The sequence below is a fragment of the Harpia harpyja genome, chromosome 4 (genome assembly GCF_026419915.1).
Source record: "Harpia harpyja isolate bHarHar1 chromosome 4, bHarHar1 primary haplotype, whole genome shotgun sequence".
NCBI classification, from domain to species: Eukaryota; Metazoa; Chordata; class Aves; order Accipitriformes; family Accipitridae; genus Harpia; species Harpia harpyja.
Window position 1 is genome coordinate 5915722 of NC_068943.1, and position 18385 is coordinate 5934106.

Below are 18385 nucleotides of genomic sequence, written 5' to 3' on the forward strand. Positions count from 1 at the left end.
CTTAGGATTAAAAAAAAAAAAAAAATCTAGACACTTTCCCCAAAATTACACCACTGAAAGCTTTTCTAGGCAGTAAAAGGTTCTTTTACCTAATTTCTTCTTAAAGAAATTGATCTTTAGTCTTCCTCAGCTCATACACTTAATTTTTCTACCAACATCCTATTTGAATAAAAATATCTATATGCAATGGTCATGGCTATTACAGGAGAAATAAGAGGATAACATTTTCTTGCTGTTCACAGTCAAGTCTTGGGAAAAAAAAAATGTAGAAAACTGTATTATATACTGTACTTATAAACGATGCTGCTATAACACAACTGAAGACAGCATGTTAATTCAGGTGGCGAATTGGGTGGGATCCTGAAAGGTACCATCAATGCATATGGCAGTCTAAGAAAGTTGAAGAGGCTTCAGCACATCGCAGGATGAGGCAATGTCTCAGACCCCTCCCGCAATATGACAGTAAAGTTTGCTTCCAATCTAATAAATAATCATAATTAGTAACTCCTCTAGTCTTCCAGAATTTTACAGACTTCTGCCTAAATAATGCTTTTCTTTCTCTCCAGAGCACTTTACATACATCTTCTCCATTCCTTCCTGAGGCTCCTCCTCAGTAAGAAAGTTGATGTGCCTCAGCACAGTGAAATCATTGCTCTAAAAGCCAGCCTGCTCATTAAATTATTCTGCTAGCTGTGTGCTCTCTCATTAAAAATGTATAAGATAATTGCAGCACATATTATTAACCTTGTTTTCCTTGTTTTCATGTACAGGTTCTGTTTTACAGTCGAGACAAAGACCTGGAAAAGGCAGGGGAAACGCTCAGCTAAACTACAATACAAAAAACTCTCCCAGCTTGCCTTCAAGAGTACAAGGAATCACGGTGCAGTCAAAAACGCCCATACTTTTATAACAGGGTAAAATACTGTAATCTCGCTGCATGGCTCCTAGAAGTCTAAGACAGGCAGTCTTGGCTTTAGTTAAAGCCTCCAATGGGGAATTATTTAGATCAGCCAGTCTAATTCACCTAAATCTTCAAACATATCTGCTATAAACTTCACAGATTTCCAGGCTGACTCCTTCTCTTTCTTAAAGCTAGGAAGCAGTACCAGACGACAACCCAGCTAAAAATCCAATTAGGGTAACAGCACTTCTGAAACACACTGACCTATTTCTTTTTTTACTTGCGTTATTTTAATATGCATATACTCACATTCTATTTCTGACAAGAGCTATTTACACTGGAAATTAATTCCTGTTGAAAACAAGTTACCATAAAATCCACCTACTGCACCCAAACAGAATATATTCACTGGAGAAACACTGTTTCCCCGACTCCCCCAAGCAACACATACAGTATGCAGCACACTGCAGCAAACTCTTTAAACATTCAATAAAAGACAACGAACCTCCTTCCTACCTTGTTTAGCCCTGTCTATTCGGCACATTCCCAACGTGAACAGGAACATCTGATATAAACAAACAGCCGCATCTTTCCCATCGCATTCCCATGGTAAGTAATTTTCACATGAAACAATGAGCAGCCCGTAATTTTTTTTTTTTTTTTTTTTTTTTGCACGCTCGGAAAGCCCTGTGCCTTATCTGGGGATTTTTCCTCAGATGATGAAGCAAAGACACAGCCTAAACTCTGTTGCTGAAAGACTGCAGCCCTTCCTTCTCCCAGAGCCCTCCCAGCATATGGCAGCCAATCACACCCAGCTTCGTCAGCCCTACTGCTCTTAAACTGATCCTAACGGGATGATTGACATGGCAACACAGCACTTCTAATGTGTAAAAACAATGCATCCATACTGGTGAACCAGGAATTTCCCTCGCACAGGGAAGGAGTTTTACTGGCGAGATAAAGCGATACCTCCATGAAATAACATAACGCAGCAAAAGCAAACAACTCCTTTCCCCTCCACTGCAACAGCAGCTACACCATTTCTTGCACAAGGATTTTCAAAGCTTTTGCTAATCGTAAAGGCTTGCACAGACAGCTTTTCCGAAATTGCAGAACTGCAATGATGCTGTTTTGGTTGTAAAGGTGAGCTGTGCACCATAAACCAATCCTTTACTTTAACACGCAGCCAAAACGCACTCCGATTCAGGCAGTAATATTCTCATTTTCATACTGCATAATCTCATGTGCAGTGTTTGCATTTAACAGCAATACACGCATATCATCTTCCCGAATATTTGAGACCAGTTGTTAGGGACTGCAGGTATGGGATGCTTCTTGATGAAAACATGATCTGTATCATGGTGTTTTAATGTCCTTGGCAGACAAATCACATCAGCAGCATCTAAACCGCGGTTCGCGTGATTAGCTTACAACTGGTGTTCATTTGTATCAAGGTTCTGGCATAAGGACTATGCTACCAGTTGCCATTTTCAAGTCAAACTGTGGGCAGCTCGATACGCTTGGTGCACAAGGTCTGCTGTCAATCAGTTTTCCCACAAATTTTGCTGAAGTTTTAAAACAAGAGAACAAAGCAGCCAAGAATTATTGAACAAAAGTTGCAGTTAAGAAAAATACAAAAAGGAGCTTAAGCTGACAGTCAATCTTTATCCAGAAGGGATAAAGATTGCAGTGCAATACTACTTTAGACAGCAGTTCACGCAATTCAAGCCATTAAAAAATGTGTAAAATGTGTTTAAAATTCCACTAAAAGTTTCGAAATATGAATAGACAAGAGGAAAACAAAGCTCTCATTCACTGGCAGCTCTGTCCCAAGGCCCCATTGTTTCCCATGGACTGTTTTGCATATTATAAACACAGCTTCCCAAAAATCCATTATTCCTCTATCCCGCAAGCAAAAACTCTCCTTTGGGCTCCACCATCTCCCACCCAATTTGTGAAAACCCTCCCCTCCCTGGCATGGCTGAAACGTGCTCCTGCCGAGGAGGGCCATGCCAGCCAGCCCTCGCTCTCTCCTCAATCACCCCCTCCACTCTGCTCTATATAAAAAAACCAAACCAAACCCCCCCAAAAACCCGAATAGTTGATTCTGGTGGGTCTCAAGAGACCCCAGGGACAGGGGTGGTAACTCCATCCGTTATTAAGATGGCCTGGTGCATCTCATCAGTATTTTCCACATTCTTTTGACTTTGCCAAACTCGAGCTGCCTGTGTTAAAAATCTTCCATGCTGGACATCTGCTGCAGGTTTTATTTACTTTTCTGCCAAAACACAGTTTGCCCATTTCTGAGATAGCCTAGACAAAAACATGTTGCTCTGCCACCCTTGTAATTCACTCACCGGGGAACTCTGGCTCCCCTGCCCATGTCAGGGCAGTCTTGAAATTTGGCAAAGTGCTGACCCCTTGCTTTTTTGGGTTTTTTGGTTTGGTTTTTTTTGTTGTTGTTGTTGTTAAATCGAGGCTATGTTTCTTGCTATACTTATGAAAACACTTTCCTGTTTGACAGAGCTTTAAAACCTTCTAGAATTCACCTGACACACACCATCTTTCTAATTTTTTTTTCTTCTGATCCCTACAGTGCAAACCTCAGAAAATGTTCTGCAGTAGGCATCCACCTCCTCCTCCAGCCATCCGTCCATATGCGGCTGGAAAGGCACCAGCCCCACAGTGCGACTGAGCATGTAATGGGCTCAAGTTACAGGAGATTAGCAGGATTTCCCCTGTAACTGCTGCTCCCATCTGCCAGGGACCAGACATTGGAGCTGACAGCAGGAAGACAACCTTGCCTGTTGCTTTCATGACCCTTCGGCTGGTGCCCCACAGACGTGCAGGAGACAGGCCCTTGAGAGCACACTGCAGAGGGGGTGTGAGAAAGATCAGGTGGACCAAAACGTGACACGAAGCTGGGCAGAAGAGGGAGAGACAGCGATGAGAGGGAAAGGGAGGAAGAGACGCAAGAGCCAGAGTCTGGAAATCCTGGGTCTGGTCGAGCAGGAGGTTACAACAAGGAGATGGTGTCCAAGCCGGACGAGGAGCTGGGGACAGTAAGTGGCACGGGCACCACCAGTCAACCGGAGCCAGCCGCTCTCCCCATCGACCACGTGCACATTCATACAGCAACACATGCTGAGAGCTTTTGTGGTCCGTTAGTTCGCTTCTAAAGAGGGAGAAAACCTGCAAGTTACCTCAAAAAAAAAAAAAAACAAACCCAAAACCACCAAACACAAACACAAAACAAGTCACTAACACAACCCCCCAAAAGGCGAGAGTTCAGCACTGCCTCCGCAACCCTATTTCGGCACCACCGCTTTACAGTGCATACGACAGTCTTCAACCACTGCAGAGCTTCAACCCCAAACGGGGTTGAGGTGCTCCCAGATATCATTCCTAGGACCCTCGAATCACGAATGCAAAACTAGCAGCCCAGCGCCCACCCAGCTCCTCATGTGGGTTATTACATTTTAGTTGCTCCCTTGCCAAAGGATCCGAAGCCCCTCTACTCAATAGGGAGTGCTGAAAATAAATCACGTCACATTTGTGAACCCCATCAAAAAGCTCAAGAGAAAATGTACGATCGTTCTCAAAAATGGCACTTGAGTAGTGTGCAGCAAATAAGGCATGAGTTCATGGACTGAAGAAAAAGAGATTTTTAAAAATATCTGCTCTGAACATTGAGGAGTGAGGAGCTCCAAAGTGACTGGTCTCAAATTGAGATGTGCCCATGCGCCCATTCATTTTTCACATCGGTTACAAAGAAAAAGGCCAGGATTTTAATTTTCAGGCCAATTTATACAATCTTATTATATATTTGATTGCAAAATGACATCATCTTAGAGAAGCTGAGAAATTCAGATGTTAAACACAACTAAGAGTAACAAATAAAGGTTAATTCCCAACTCAGAAAATGCCATCTGATCTACCTGACATGCTCCTATAATTAATGAATCAAGGGGAAAATTCTGCTAAAGGTGACTATTGCACACAATTTTCTGAAGGGTGCAGATACAACTTTTGGAGAAAAGTGGACTATTTTGGAAGTAATAAAGACGAGGAGAACTGGAACATGCAGAACCCACGCAGTGGTTTTTTCCTTCTTTACTCTTGAATCATAGCGATTAGGTCTAATCCCATAAACAACTAAACAACAAAACTTCTCAATTTAAAGGATTTTTGCAAGCAGCATGGAATATATATAACACTAACACCGAAGACACCCAGCAACTTAAGTGACATTAAGTACAGCAGAAAGATCATTTTGAGCCTTGCATAGATAACCCATGGCAACAGTAACATTTCTGTAAGTTCAGCAATGGCAAGAACAACTTCAGAACTATTTCCTGTGTCAGTAATAGACTCTTTCCTTAGTAACTTCCCACAACTGCTACTGCCAAGCAAAATCCAACCTTGCTAGCAACCTGGTCTGAATGACAGCATAAAGAAAAGTCAAGGCAGCTGCCAAGATTTTAAAACTAGGCACCTAGACCTATTCATGCATAATACCACTGATACCAGCCTTTGCAAAATACCTCTCTCTCTCTGGACTGAAGTGATGGTAGAAATCATTATAAGTTACAAAATAAAGCGTAATGCCAAAATTCAAGTTACTAACTGGAAGGAGGTATGCTGTTCTGAAAGGACACTGCTAGGTCTAATTTTGGTTTTAAAGTTCTTCTGACAAGCATATTTTTAAGTCCAGGATTTCAATTGTTTTAACTTCCTACCACCCAGACATCCCAACGTCTCCCTAACCTACGAAAACTGGAGATTGATTGTGCACAGACATGAAAACAGACTATTCTATTTTCATCACATACGCTGAGAGAAATATGAAATGAAAACACACCACAGAAGCAAGTGGATATCCAAGTTACATGTTAGGATTCAATCTTACCAAAATTAAGGTGGCTTCTGGAGGCCTTCCAAATCCCCTCTCTCCTTCTGCTCGTGGCACAAGGAAGCCACGTCTAAATTGTGAGATCCAAACACATGGGCTCAGGCACGCATCCAGCCTGTGTCCTGAATTTATTTTAGGATGACACCAATTCCCCATCAGGATGAAAACTGAGTACACGTGCACCGTTCCTTCACAGGGTGGCTCCAGTTGGGAAGGGTGATGAAGGCATCAGCCAGAGAGCTGCAGTACACTCCAACCAGGCTTTGTAGCTGAACATTTGAGAGACATATCCCAGGTGCCATGGAGAGCTGAGCTGCCTCTGGACTGTAGCCTTAAGCACTTAGCTTGAAATGTATTTGACCAAATATAAACAACCACATCTCACTGAGTCACCCTACTCCCCCTCCCTCTTTATAGTCACTGAAGAGAAATAGGCATTTGTGGGCTGTGATTCATCCTATCCCAAAGTAGCTATTCCAAGAGATTCCATCATATCCTAAAAGCATCTGTGTTTCTCTATTGGTTACCTGAGATGGTCACCCTTAGGCTCCTTCTATCATGTCCTTCATTGAACGTGTAAGAGGCAAAACATTACTACAGAAGAAGCTTTATTAGGAGCATATTTAGACACTTAAGTTACATGCACTGGATAGCACTTTTGATTTTCAAATTCATTTACAATAACTAAAGACATTAACATATAGCTAAAGAACACCTGTATTTTGACAATGTACAGTTACAGCTTTGGTGTAAATCCTTAGCTTGCCATAAGCATGTTCCAGCTATGTTGCTATATAAGCTACATAAGCTTGTTCTCTAAGCTATGCTGAACATGTTCCAGGGTTTTTTTTTCTTCCCCTGACTGAACATCAATCCTTGCACTTGCTCACGCTTTCTTCCTCTGAACAACTGACTGACACCAAATTAACCTAAGAGGAGTTGGACTGGGATCCTCCTCCTGATTTTCTCTTTTGCTTTTGGAGGAGGGCATTTTTGGGGGGAGGGAAAGTTGGTAAAACAACCAGTATCTTGCTGACTCTGTCTATATAAAGCTAGGTAATATAAACTGACACAATAATAACCTAGGTAAAATAAACTGGCAAACCACCTATATTGCCTTGCTCGTAGAACACACAGTTATGCAAAAGTTTTTTCAGGAAAGTGATTCTATTTTTCTTCATGACAGCTGAAAAAAAGCTGTTTGCAGTTTGCTGATCTGAAATACCAAATCACAGAAGTATTAAAACATGAACATTTAAATTTTAGTCATCCAAACCCAGACATCTAGTGCCTTCTTAGATGCCCTAGGGAATTCCTGTTGGCCTCCAGTGGCCACTGCTGGAAAGACTGGGTTACTGGTATGTCCTGGCTTATATCTGCCAGCCCCATACAGATGTCCCAGATATAAAATGGTCTAGTGTCATTTTAGATGCCATATATTTAGGTACCTGTAGCCGTCCAAAAATGTAAAGCATTTCCTCAATACATATCAGAATAGATCTTCCCGACTCTTCTAGCAGAATGTAAAAGGGTTACATACAAAACAGAAACCCTTTACCTTCAGCTGCTGAACCCTACACAGTATAGATGTTTTATGAATCACAAGGAGTCATAGGGTAAAAGCACAAGCACTATTTAAGCCAGCAACATATCATACATTCAGGATAAATCCTTCTCTTTGCTAACTGACTTCATGTCCCCCTATTTTGTACAGCATCCACCAAAACCAGGAATTATCTGATGGAGGCCTCCCAAGCCTCTCACTACAGCTGAAACAAACACCAAATGCTTAAGCCTTCATAAAAATGTAGTTTGAATCCATGTCATTATGAAAAATACTTTCCAAATGTGTCAAATTAAGAAGAAAGCAAGCGTTGTACCCTTTAGTCTTTAATACCCAGTTGGAAACAATGCGAAGGTGTAAACCACCACTACTCACTAATGCCTAAATTATCTTTAGCGAGACCCCTGTGTATTGGGAAGTTCTTCCATCACTGATAAAAACATGCTCCTTCCTCCTCAGATCCCTCCATGACTAATTTCCTCCATAGCTATTGTTCAGGCCTCAGATTTGGAGTAGCTCCTATTCAAACCCACAACAGGAGGAAACCATTTGATAAATCACCTTGTCAGAGAACCTACTAACCTCGGTCACAAAGCCACATGGGCATAGGAAAACCCTCTTGTGTTTCAGGGAGCATAGGTGAAGGATGCATATACTAAACTTCTGCCCCTTATCCTGAGAATTTGCTGGCTTCCTGTAACAGCCAACCTACTGGGAAGACATAGGAGCAAGATTTGTCCTCTGAGAAGTTCCTAAATTACCGAAAATAATACTTCACATAACTACATGAGAGACGTATTCCAATTATGTTTTCTGCAGGTAAACCAAATATTTTTTTAATCTTCTACGAAGCTTCAGTTATCAGCCTCTAATATATCCCAGATCCTGCATATAATTCAAGCAATGGCTGCAAATAATAAATCTTCTGAACAGTGATGTAATGAGGACTCCCTAATTATCCTTTAAATCCAAAAGCTCTATTTTATTACTCCATTATAAACCCAAAGGGAAAAAGATGCCACTGAAACTAAGCTACATTTTGAATTTTCCCATCTTCAATTAGCACAAAAATAATACAACTCACTCCATTAAAATTATTCTATTGTTTTTTCACACTACTGCAATACAGGTGTAAAACATCCCATTGCTATTTAACAGGTGATGCTAGCTCCCATTTCCCTACAAGCTGCCACTTAACAGCCTGTGTCTGTAGGGTAGATGCTCAGGGGCATGCAGGAAAATCAGCAAGCAATCTCCACTGTAAGCAGAGAAAATAGGCTCCAGGAGACTTCACAGAAAATGAGAGCCAATTGGATAATTTTTGTTTTTTAAAATCAGTAACAGTAGGATTCAATCCCTCACCCTTTTACAGCAATTAATAACCTGCACATGTAAGAGCAGAGGACTCCATATAATTAACAAAGCATTACTTTGGCAAGGAGGGAAGGCCTGGAGTATGTAAGTACAGGGTTTTATTTCTTTCTGTGAAGTACGGATGACAGGTAGGAGAAAGCTATGCCAAGTGAACTGCTGGCAAGCAACTAGTCTTTTGGTTAGCAGGCAGCTCTATCTTGTGAAGTCTATGAGTTTGTGTTCACATAGGCAAGCTTTTCTTTAAACATCAGATTTACATGCATTCACACAGTCATGAGTTTTGCACCGAATTTCCATTGTCACCTCAAAAGAGGTTGTTTTGTTTCAGCATGCTCTCTGATCACTGTGAAGTGCCAGGAATACTTTTAATTGTATAATGTTTTTAAACATTACGTTTGGATCTTTGCCTAATTACTCTGCCACATAATCTATATACATGATCATGAACCTTCATTTTTCCCAATGTCATGTAACAGAATCCAAAAAAATAAGTAGCTGTATACACAGGAAGAAACAAGAATGGTTTTCACTCAGGAAAAATAAGCAAAGCAGTAAGAGTAATAAAGGGCAAGAAACAAGGTCCTCTAGCAGAAGCACTAGGTGTGGGATTAAATGGCATCCAAAAGCCTGATCTCTGACAACAGCATGTTTCAAGCAGTGCATGTCAAGATTTAATCCCACCACCTCAAAAATGAAGTAAATTAAAAAAAGAATGCCTCAAAAATCAAAATGCACATAGGACTTCATTCACCAGAGGTCCAAAGATAGGACAGAGAGTTTATTTGTAGGGAAAAGTCAGTAAGGGGACAGCATCTAGCTTTCTAAGATGGCATACTTCACCTCTTCTATATTTTTCTCTGACTCTCCTCTCCCTCTCTCAAAAAAAGCCTTATAAAATTGAAAAAGCCATTCATTTGGCTATTCCCTCTCATACCAACTCTAATAACAATAAAATATTAGCACTAATACATATTAGTAGAGCCAAAATAAGATTAGAAGGCATCCTGTCTGCTACCTTTGGCTTATTAAAGGTAGGACTAGGCAAAGGGGACCGCAGAGGAAAAGCACAAGATGAAGATTACACAGATCTTTTGCTGTGGGGTATATAGTCTTATGAACTTAAGATCATAAGGCCAATTTCACTGCAGTCCACCTGCCCTCTTGGTGATCACAATGCCACCTCATCCCCTGAAGTCATCTTCGTCAGGCCCGTGAGGAGGGGTTTGCCTGTTTGGGCAGTATTAACCATCAGAGAGTTCTACCCCTTCCCTCTGGGCCGGGTGAGACCAAAAGAAACCCATTGACAAAAATAACCTGCAGGTCCTCAGGTCATAAATACTTAGGCCAACAATACTGATCTCAGTATTGGTCACTGAAGCATTGCTGTGTGAACTACTAACGCTGTACTGAGAACATGAAATTAAGTTTACCACCAAGCACCCCACAATAGCTGGTCAGCTCAGTTCAAAGTTGTCTAAAAACTTCTTCGTTTTTAGTGAATCTAACCCAGGCTCCTAGAAACTTTGGTTGGAAGAAACCTCTGGAGGTTACCTAGTCCAGCCCCTGACTCAAAACAAAGACTATCATCAACAGCAGATCAGGTCAGCTGTGGGTTTGCCTTGATGAGCCCCAAAAAGCTCTGAGGGCAGATAGTAGCTTCTCTGGATGACCTGCTGCGGGGCTGCACTACCCTCCTAGTAACAAGATTTTCCCAATGTCCAATCTGAATCTCCAAAGCAACAATTTGTTGTCACTGCCCCTTGCTGCCATCTGGCACTACTAAGTAGAGTTTGGCCCCATTATCTTCATAACTATCCTCCAGTAGCTGTAAACAGCTGAAAACAGCAACTAGATTGTCCCTTCACCTCCTTTCCACCCAACTAAAGAGGCCCAGCTCCCTCAGCCTAGACCCCTATTCACAATAGTAGCTCTTCACTGGATCTAGACACAGCAACAGGACTTCATCTAAGCTAGAAGTACGGCCTTTGACAAAAGCAGCGACCGTGTGCTCAGTTCCCAATGGATGAACCAAAGAGACTTCGATCTCAGTCTCTTCCCTTTACTGTTGGCAGCAGCTGGTCCTCTCAGATATTTTGCATCTTGAATGCACTTCCATTTTACAAAGATATCTACGACCAAGCCACCTAACAGCCAAAAAATGGAAGTTACCAGTGCTTACTTTTCTAGAAGAGTTCTTCATAGGTCCTTCAAAACCCAAATTTTGATGCAGACACTTCCAGTTATGGCCACATGCAAAGATTTCTTTCTGAGACAATGTAACGTCAAGTGTATTGGCAGCTCAAAAAAACCCCAAACCCAACACCTTTAAGGATACCCCATTCATTCTGCTCCTTTTTCAGTCTACCATGCAGAAAGCAACAAATTACTACGAACCCACTGACAAAATCCTGCTGAAGTAAGCAAAGTGGAACTACAGCAGTTTCAATCATTCCTCCCATTCAGAAAACTCATCGTCTCAGTCCCGAAAGCCTTCTGCACAGTTCTACACAAACCAACATTTCCCCCTTTCCAGTTTGTTTCCAGCAGCAAACGCCACCAGGGACTCAGCAACAGCAGGGACCAGCTCTAGCAGGTTTGGCACTGCTGCTACCATGTAAGAAAAATGCTTCAACAATCTTTGAAATTTGTAAAGAACAATGAGGTAAGCTTTCTAGAAAGCGAGAACAATGCTGTAATAATCCTCCTGTCAGCCCTAGGGCCATCGCCACAATTCAGATGACCAAACCGCTCTGCTGCTTCATGAGGGAGGAGTACTGAGCTCCACCCAGCTCCTGCCTCCAGTTATTGCCACACTATTAGTCAAGAGGCCTCTTTATAGCTCAGAAAGCTTATTGATTTTTCTTCCCCCTTCCTCTAATTCACAACAGCGAGGGCAGATTATTTCAAGAAAATGACTGACCGAAGCCACCGACACCAACTCCTTCTGCTGGAATGTGCCTTAATCTTACCATTACGGCTATTATGCCCTCACCCTTCCTGTCCACACTCACCGCTGCTCCCACAGGATGCACATCCAGGTCTAACCATTCCTACGATTCAACAGCTTGCACCTCCAGAAAGAATCACAGGGTGTCCGTGCCTCTCCTGTGGCACCCAGCAAGCCGAACGGCACAGCCCACTTCATCTGCCATGGTATAAACTGGAACGGGCTGTTCAAGGAATTAGGAAAAGAACCAGAGAAATCAGATACCTTCTAATAGCTGCAGGTAGCAGAAGAAATACACTCCACCACAAACAGGAAGCAAAGAGCATAAAGCATTATGAAATTAAGTGAATGAATCGAGTAATGTAAGACCTACCTCTAACTGCCAACAGGCAATCCCAAGAGTGAAATACCTGATACGCATTGCATCACCCAAAGCTGTCTAGATGAGATCTAAATCCCATGTCTTTCCCCCACGGAATACAAAGACCCAGTCACAAGCAAATGGCAGGAAGCACTTAATTCACCTGTTCTGCAAACATGAAATCTACGGTCCCTCTAGTAAGGCATCTTTATTAGATTTCATTAATCTGAAAAGCTAAAGCTAACATCTACGCGCTTAAAGACTAAAATAAATAAATGGTTTTAGCAAGGCTAACACTAATATCTTTTAATGGAAGGTAGCAAAATGTCCTAGAATGATAAATTTGGGGAATATTGACAAGGCTAAACATGCAGAAGTCCCCAAAACTCATCTTTTCATGTTCTGTATGAAAAGTCAGTTTCCTCATAGTTCCTTTGGCACCTTCACAGGTCACCTCTGGTCCAACCTGTGGAGTTGGGCATATTTTGGACCTGACCCTTGACAAAGAAGTTGAAGGTTAAGGATATCAGAACAGTACTGCTGTTTTGGAAAGAGCATCACCTCATTGAAGCAAGTGAAAGAATGTCCAGTTTCCCAGGAACTAGAGAAAGCCTCAGCAGAGCAAAGACCGAGAAACTCCACAATCTTTTCCAGCTCACAGATGGCCAGCAGGGCAAGGGCCTGAGGGCTCAGAGAACCACACACTAGCAATAATCAAAAATACAGTCAGCTCCTAACAACCAGTGCTCCAGTAACACACCCCAAAATCACCTTAATGTTTTCACATCTCGCCATATACGCACAAAGGACAGAAATTCCAGATTTGAAAACAGCAAATAAAGGCCAAAATAATTAATGCATCAAAGCCTATGCTAAGGTCTTCAATGCTCAAAGCTTATAACGTCCATATAGACACAGAGCACTGCAAGGAAACGCTCTACTTCGTGAAAACCTTCTGCACTTGAAAGACCTCTCAGTTACAAAGAAAGAACCACCAGCCAGCTTACACAACCCAAGCTGAGCACATTTAGAAACCCCTGTACCTTAAAACAGTTTGTTTGCTGGTTTTTTTTTTTTTCCTCCAAGACCTGTGAAGTCAACCTTCCAGAACTCCTTTTTGATACCATCAGGCATGAAATACTTGTCTCTCACCAGGGGGACGGGGACACCTCATGAGGGCCCCCCAAAATACAACGAACAGTCTGTGGCCCTCCTGGATAAACTGGGAGCAATGGGGAAACTAGCAGCAGTACAATCTGGTAGCAGTGGGAAGCTGCTCCCCCATCACTCAATCCTTTCCCTGCAGAGACCTACAAAGCTCAGTTCCCTCTACTCTACTTTCTAACATCAGTGTCAAACCACCAGGTGAAACAGTCTCGAATTCTCTCAATGTGGAGACACAACAGACCTACCTATCCTTCAGCACAAACAGCTGCAGGACCATCAAAACCATCCACTATCGAGGAGTAGCTGAGGTTAAACTTAAACCTGGAATTCAGTGGTGAGCAGAGGAAAACAGTGTCAAGAGTTTGCAGCCACAGACAGACCCTGGTTTTGTTGCTTTAAGATACATGATCCCAACTGGTCATAGGTCAGAAGTATTTCTGGACTTTACACTGACGTTATACTTTCATACTGAAACGTTACTCAATGACGGTGTTGCTGCCTCAGCTCTATGTAAGCGAAGAGCAACCTGCGTCTCCAGTATGCTGCGGGCAGGTCATGAAGCCTTCCAGTCTAGGAAATTTGATTACTCTAGGACATGCTATGCCTTTCCTCAACAATACAGCTGTGCACCATCATCCTCCCATCTTCCAGGCTGCATCCTCACAGCGCTCCAACACCTACCCACAATCTTACAGCTCTTTGTGGCCCTGGCCAGCAAAAGGGCTACCTCGGGCTCCGCAGAGGAACAGTCCCTGACAGTCATTATTGTCATCAGTCACACAACGTGAGCCAAAAATGTTGGCGTGCAGCTGCAAGTCAAGATAAACTGTTGAGTTATTCAACACTTTAAGCTCTTTGAAGAAGTCTACTCTTCCTTCATACCTGTAGTTGATTTAGCCATACCAACTACATTTTTATTCCAAACTTAGTGTTTCGAAACTGTGTTTCTCTGAAGCTGTAAGCGAATTGATTGTGTCAAACCCGGTTATCCCAAACAATGCAACCACAACAATCAAGACAGCAAAAAGCACAGGGGAAATATCAGCAGTAGAAAAGGAAGAGATTGTTTTTGTTTTTAAAGGTTTATTCACCAGAAATGAGTGACTTCAAACTGAAAAGCATTTTGGATCAACACTCTTCCTGACTTTCACTTCAATGACATTTTAATTAACACTTTCTAACTAGCTCCACTTACATAAAGTTGCAAATGAACGTGGGAGAATACTGAAGAAAGGTAAGGGGGGGGGGGGGGGAGAAAATTCCATCAGGCATTTTATTTCTTGGATGCCTCTGAGAAAATGAATAATAATTCATCTGGGGAAAAGTGATCCAGCAAAGATTTGATTGCTAACGGACATATGGAAAGGAGTAATAAGTAGACAGAAAGAGTCTGAATTATGATAGAGGGACATGAAGAAAGATACAGTGAAATCTGGAAGCCAATTAGGTTACTTTGTAATTCTGCAAAGATGGAGGTAGCGTGTTCACATCTGTCCTGAGTACTTCAGCCCCAGAGAGCTAACAATAAACTGCCAGAAAAAAATTTATAGAAGAGCAATAAATGTGATTGTAGGACTGGCTGGAGCCATGCGAAGTGAGATTTCTACCCTGATAACTGACAGTATGAAAATACCTTCTTCGATAACAGGTTTCATACGGTTTATGGTTCTTTATTTCTGTTTTTATTGACAGGTTGGACCAAATTCTGAAACTTTTCAGTAGAACCACAATAAGACCTATGAGGGCCTATTAAAAGTGGGGGAAAAAAAGGCAATATAAACAAGCAGACCTCATTCACCTAGCATGGCATGAGTTTTGATGAGAACATGCCAATCCTAAATAAATTAGGCTGTATAATTTTGCTCAGTAGCATAGGGAGTAAAATAATCAGGTGGTGTTGCTGAGATTCCAGGAGCTACCCAGAGGATGCAAAAACATCTAACACCATCAGGCAGCAATGGGAATACCAAATTAATACGCTTTTTCTTCTTCCTGCCAAAAATCGTTAACAGAACTTTTTCCAGTGTCTTGTAACCAAGCTTTTAACCCAAGAAAAAGCAAGACTAAGAAAGTTCCCAAAATGGCAGTCACATGCCACTGGTGGCAGGATTCACATACCACTTTTGCTACGGTAGGTATACCACAGTTTAGGAATCCCTAGGTTAGTAGAAAAAGTAGTCTATTTAGTACTGCACACTACAATTCTAGTTACTCTGCAACCAGCAGAGAAACTACAGAGCAGCTGTAGCAGAAGAAATGAAAATTTCACCCACCAAGTGTTAGCAGCAAGTAGACTTTATTTTTAATCTTCTTATGACAACTGTTATTCTGTAAAAGCCAAATTTAAGAAAATGATGCTCAAATGAAGATTTCAGCATCACAATCCCAAACACACCAATGTCAAAGATTTGAGATTTTGGCAGGTCTGCTCATGTCTAAAAACAGGTGATTTCTTCAGAGAGAGGGCCATAAATGGTAAAGGAGATAAGTTTCAGAGGAAAAGTATGTTGAGGTGACACATGTCATGTCATCCACCCACCTATCTGCACAATGCAGAAGTACCACTCCTGTGGTGACAGCAGGGATACCACAACAAAACAGCCCATCTCTTCGGCTATAGGAAAACATTACTGTATAGCCACCATCCTGCAAGTTACCTTGGACGGACAGACAGACCCTTACACTAGTGCAAAACACTGCTGTAGCTCACTGCTATTCCAAATTTCACTCGCACGTAGATGAGCCATAGCATACACAACTACGGCAAGTGCCAAAGGCTGACGTGCCCCAACTTGGAGCTCCGGCCTGTGTCAGAAGTTTTGTTGCTAAGATCTCCAACAAGCGAGACCGGCTGGCACCCCCCACACACACACCTTATCACGAGAGAGAGAAACTGCAGGGCTCTACCTTGGGTTCATACACCCTCCAAAAGCGTACGAGGTTGACGCTACACAAAAGGGCCTTGTCCACAGCAGGAAGAATTACATGCCTTCCAGCAGCAGTATCAGCTGTACTGGACGTATGCAAATAGCATTAGTGCCAAATACAAATTACAAATCGGCATCACTGATGCTGAAGCAACTTTTTTTTTTTTTTTTTTTTAAACGTATTCAAAAACTGTATGAAAGAAGCTTTCCGCTAGTCCTTGACAGTAACTTTAGAGCATTTCCTGGAAAAGTTTAAATATGAATTCGGCCCTAAAGCCTACCACAGGTACCTTTTTCATTTGCGCAGCGTGGTATGTGCACACACGAAGGGAAAACGGAGGACAGATGGCTAAATCTATGCATATTTACCAAGGTATGAATACCACGTTAAAATCATAAGCACTAGGCCAGGTCACATGTTTAAAATTAATTACACTTCCGCTACTACCTACAAGTCCACACGGCTTTAAAAATCTACAAGTCTGAACAAGATACGTCAGTGTGACATGATCGCTTAAGTATATTAATCCCACATGGATATCCTCTGCAGCTGAATTAAAGGCACACAAGTTGTTCCATGCTACTGTTCAAAATACCTATTCAACAACACTACCGCTCTCTGTTCCCCTCCCAGCAGAAATGCAAATATGCCTAAAAGAAACAGAAAACAAAACATCTGGAAGCAGAAGCCGACAGGCAATGTTCTCATTGCTCAAAAAATGCGTGTATGCGTTGCATGTATACATAGATAAATACACATCTATGTACATACAAGGAACGAATACGTAGGGTTTCCGCACAAAACCAGCGGTACGAAAAACGTGCAATTTCTGACAGTTTTTCCCTCCTGCCTCGCTCACCTTCACGGGTGGCAATCCCCACACAACCCCCCCCAAACCTGCCCAGCGTTATTCACGGCTGGCCACAGCAGTGACCCCCGGCTGAAGCGGGGGGGGACATGAGGTGCGGGGGGGGGGGCGAGGCGATGCGGAGGAAGCCGCTGGGGCGGCCGCGGCCCCACGGAGCCCTTTTCCTTTCCCTTCCAAGAAGTAACAAAAACTTAACGACTCCCGCTCGCTTGCTGCTCCCCGCAAGCGCGCCGTGCCAAATGCTGAGTTAACAAAACCGTAAATCACCGCTGAACCAGATGCGGCGGGCGGGCAGCGCCCGCCGCCTCACCCCCGGCCCCCCCAGAAAAGCGAAGGGGAAACGGGCGGCGGGCTCCGGGGGGGGGGCACCCGAACGATTGCCGGGCTCGGGGAGGCAGCAGCAGGAGGAGAAGGAGGAGGAGGAGGAGAGGCCGAGGCGGGCTCGGAGCCGCCCGCCACCCGCCCAGGTGCGGCGGGACGGGCAGCGGCTCGGCCGGGCGCTCCCCGCCGGCCTCTCCCCCCGCTCAGGGAGGCGCCGCGGGCCGCCGCCAAACCAGACTCCCCCCGGGGCCGCCGGCACCGCTGCCGCCACTCCTCCCCCGGGGCGGCGAGGGAACGAAAAGTCCCGCCGCCGAGCACCCGCAACCTCCCCCGCACGGCCCGGCCCCGCGGCTGGGGGGGGGGGGAAGACGGGGACACGGAGACGCCGCAGGACCCGCTGTTCCCCCCCCCCCCCGCCTCGCCTCACCGTGGCGGCGGGGGCGGGCGGCGGCGGCGCCGGTTGCCTTACCTCAGAGCGGGGCGGCGGGAAGCGTGTGGCGGCGGGGCGGGGGGGGGGGGGGGGGGGGGGGGGGGAAGAAGGCAGCCGCTTCTCCCACCCGAGCGGAGGCGGCTCCGCGCAGCGGCTTGTCACCTCTCCCGCCGCGACCGCGACGGCGGCGGCTGCTGCTCGCGTAGGGGCGGTCCGGCCCCTCCCTACCGGGGCCGAACGCCGCGCCGCCGCACCGCCCCGGGGCCGGGCCGGGCCGGGCCCGCGGCCCGCACCGCCCTCCGCGGCCCGCACCGCCCTCCGCGCCGTCCGGCGGCGGGGCTGGGGCCCGGGCGCTGCCGGGTCTGCGGGCAGGGGCGGGGGGGTTTCGCCCCAGCGGTTCTCTCCGCGAAACAACGGCGTTGGGGTGCCGCAGAGGGGCCAGAGTCCTGGGTTTGAGGCGCGGTGGTGTTTTTCTTGCTGGAGCCGTGGGGTAGGCGATTTTCTGCAGGCAGCAAGCGCGTGGCTCGGCTCCCAGAGCTCGTTCTTCCCAGATTTTGACCCGAATCGGTGAGCAGTTTCTGTTCCCCTTAAGTGACGTTCACAGGGGACCAA

At 44.5% G+C, this 18385-nt stretch overlaps 1 protein-coding gene across 10 annotated transcripts in view; it reads right to left on the reverse strand.

Moving 5' to 3' along the window:
• MBNL2 (muscleblind like splicing regulator 2) overlaps nucleotides 1-17952 on the reverse strand; it is a 113613-nt gene extending 95661 nt beyond the window's left edge. For 2 of the 10 annotated variants that reach the window (XM_052785752.1, XM_052785754.1), the window contains exon 1: nucleotides 1418-1843. The gene's annotated coding sequence lies outside the window, so the exon portion shown is untranslated. Of the gene's footprint in view, nucleotides 1-1417; nucleotides 1848-17812 lie in introns of those variants that run through there. The other 8 variants (XM_052785761.1, XM_052785753.1, XM_052785760.1 and 5 more) reach the window with 8 other exon arrangements.
• Between the last annotated feature and the right edge of the window lie 433 nt (nucleotides 17953-18385).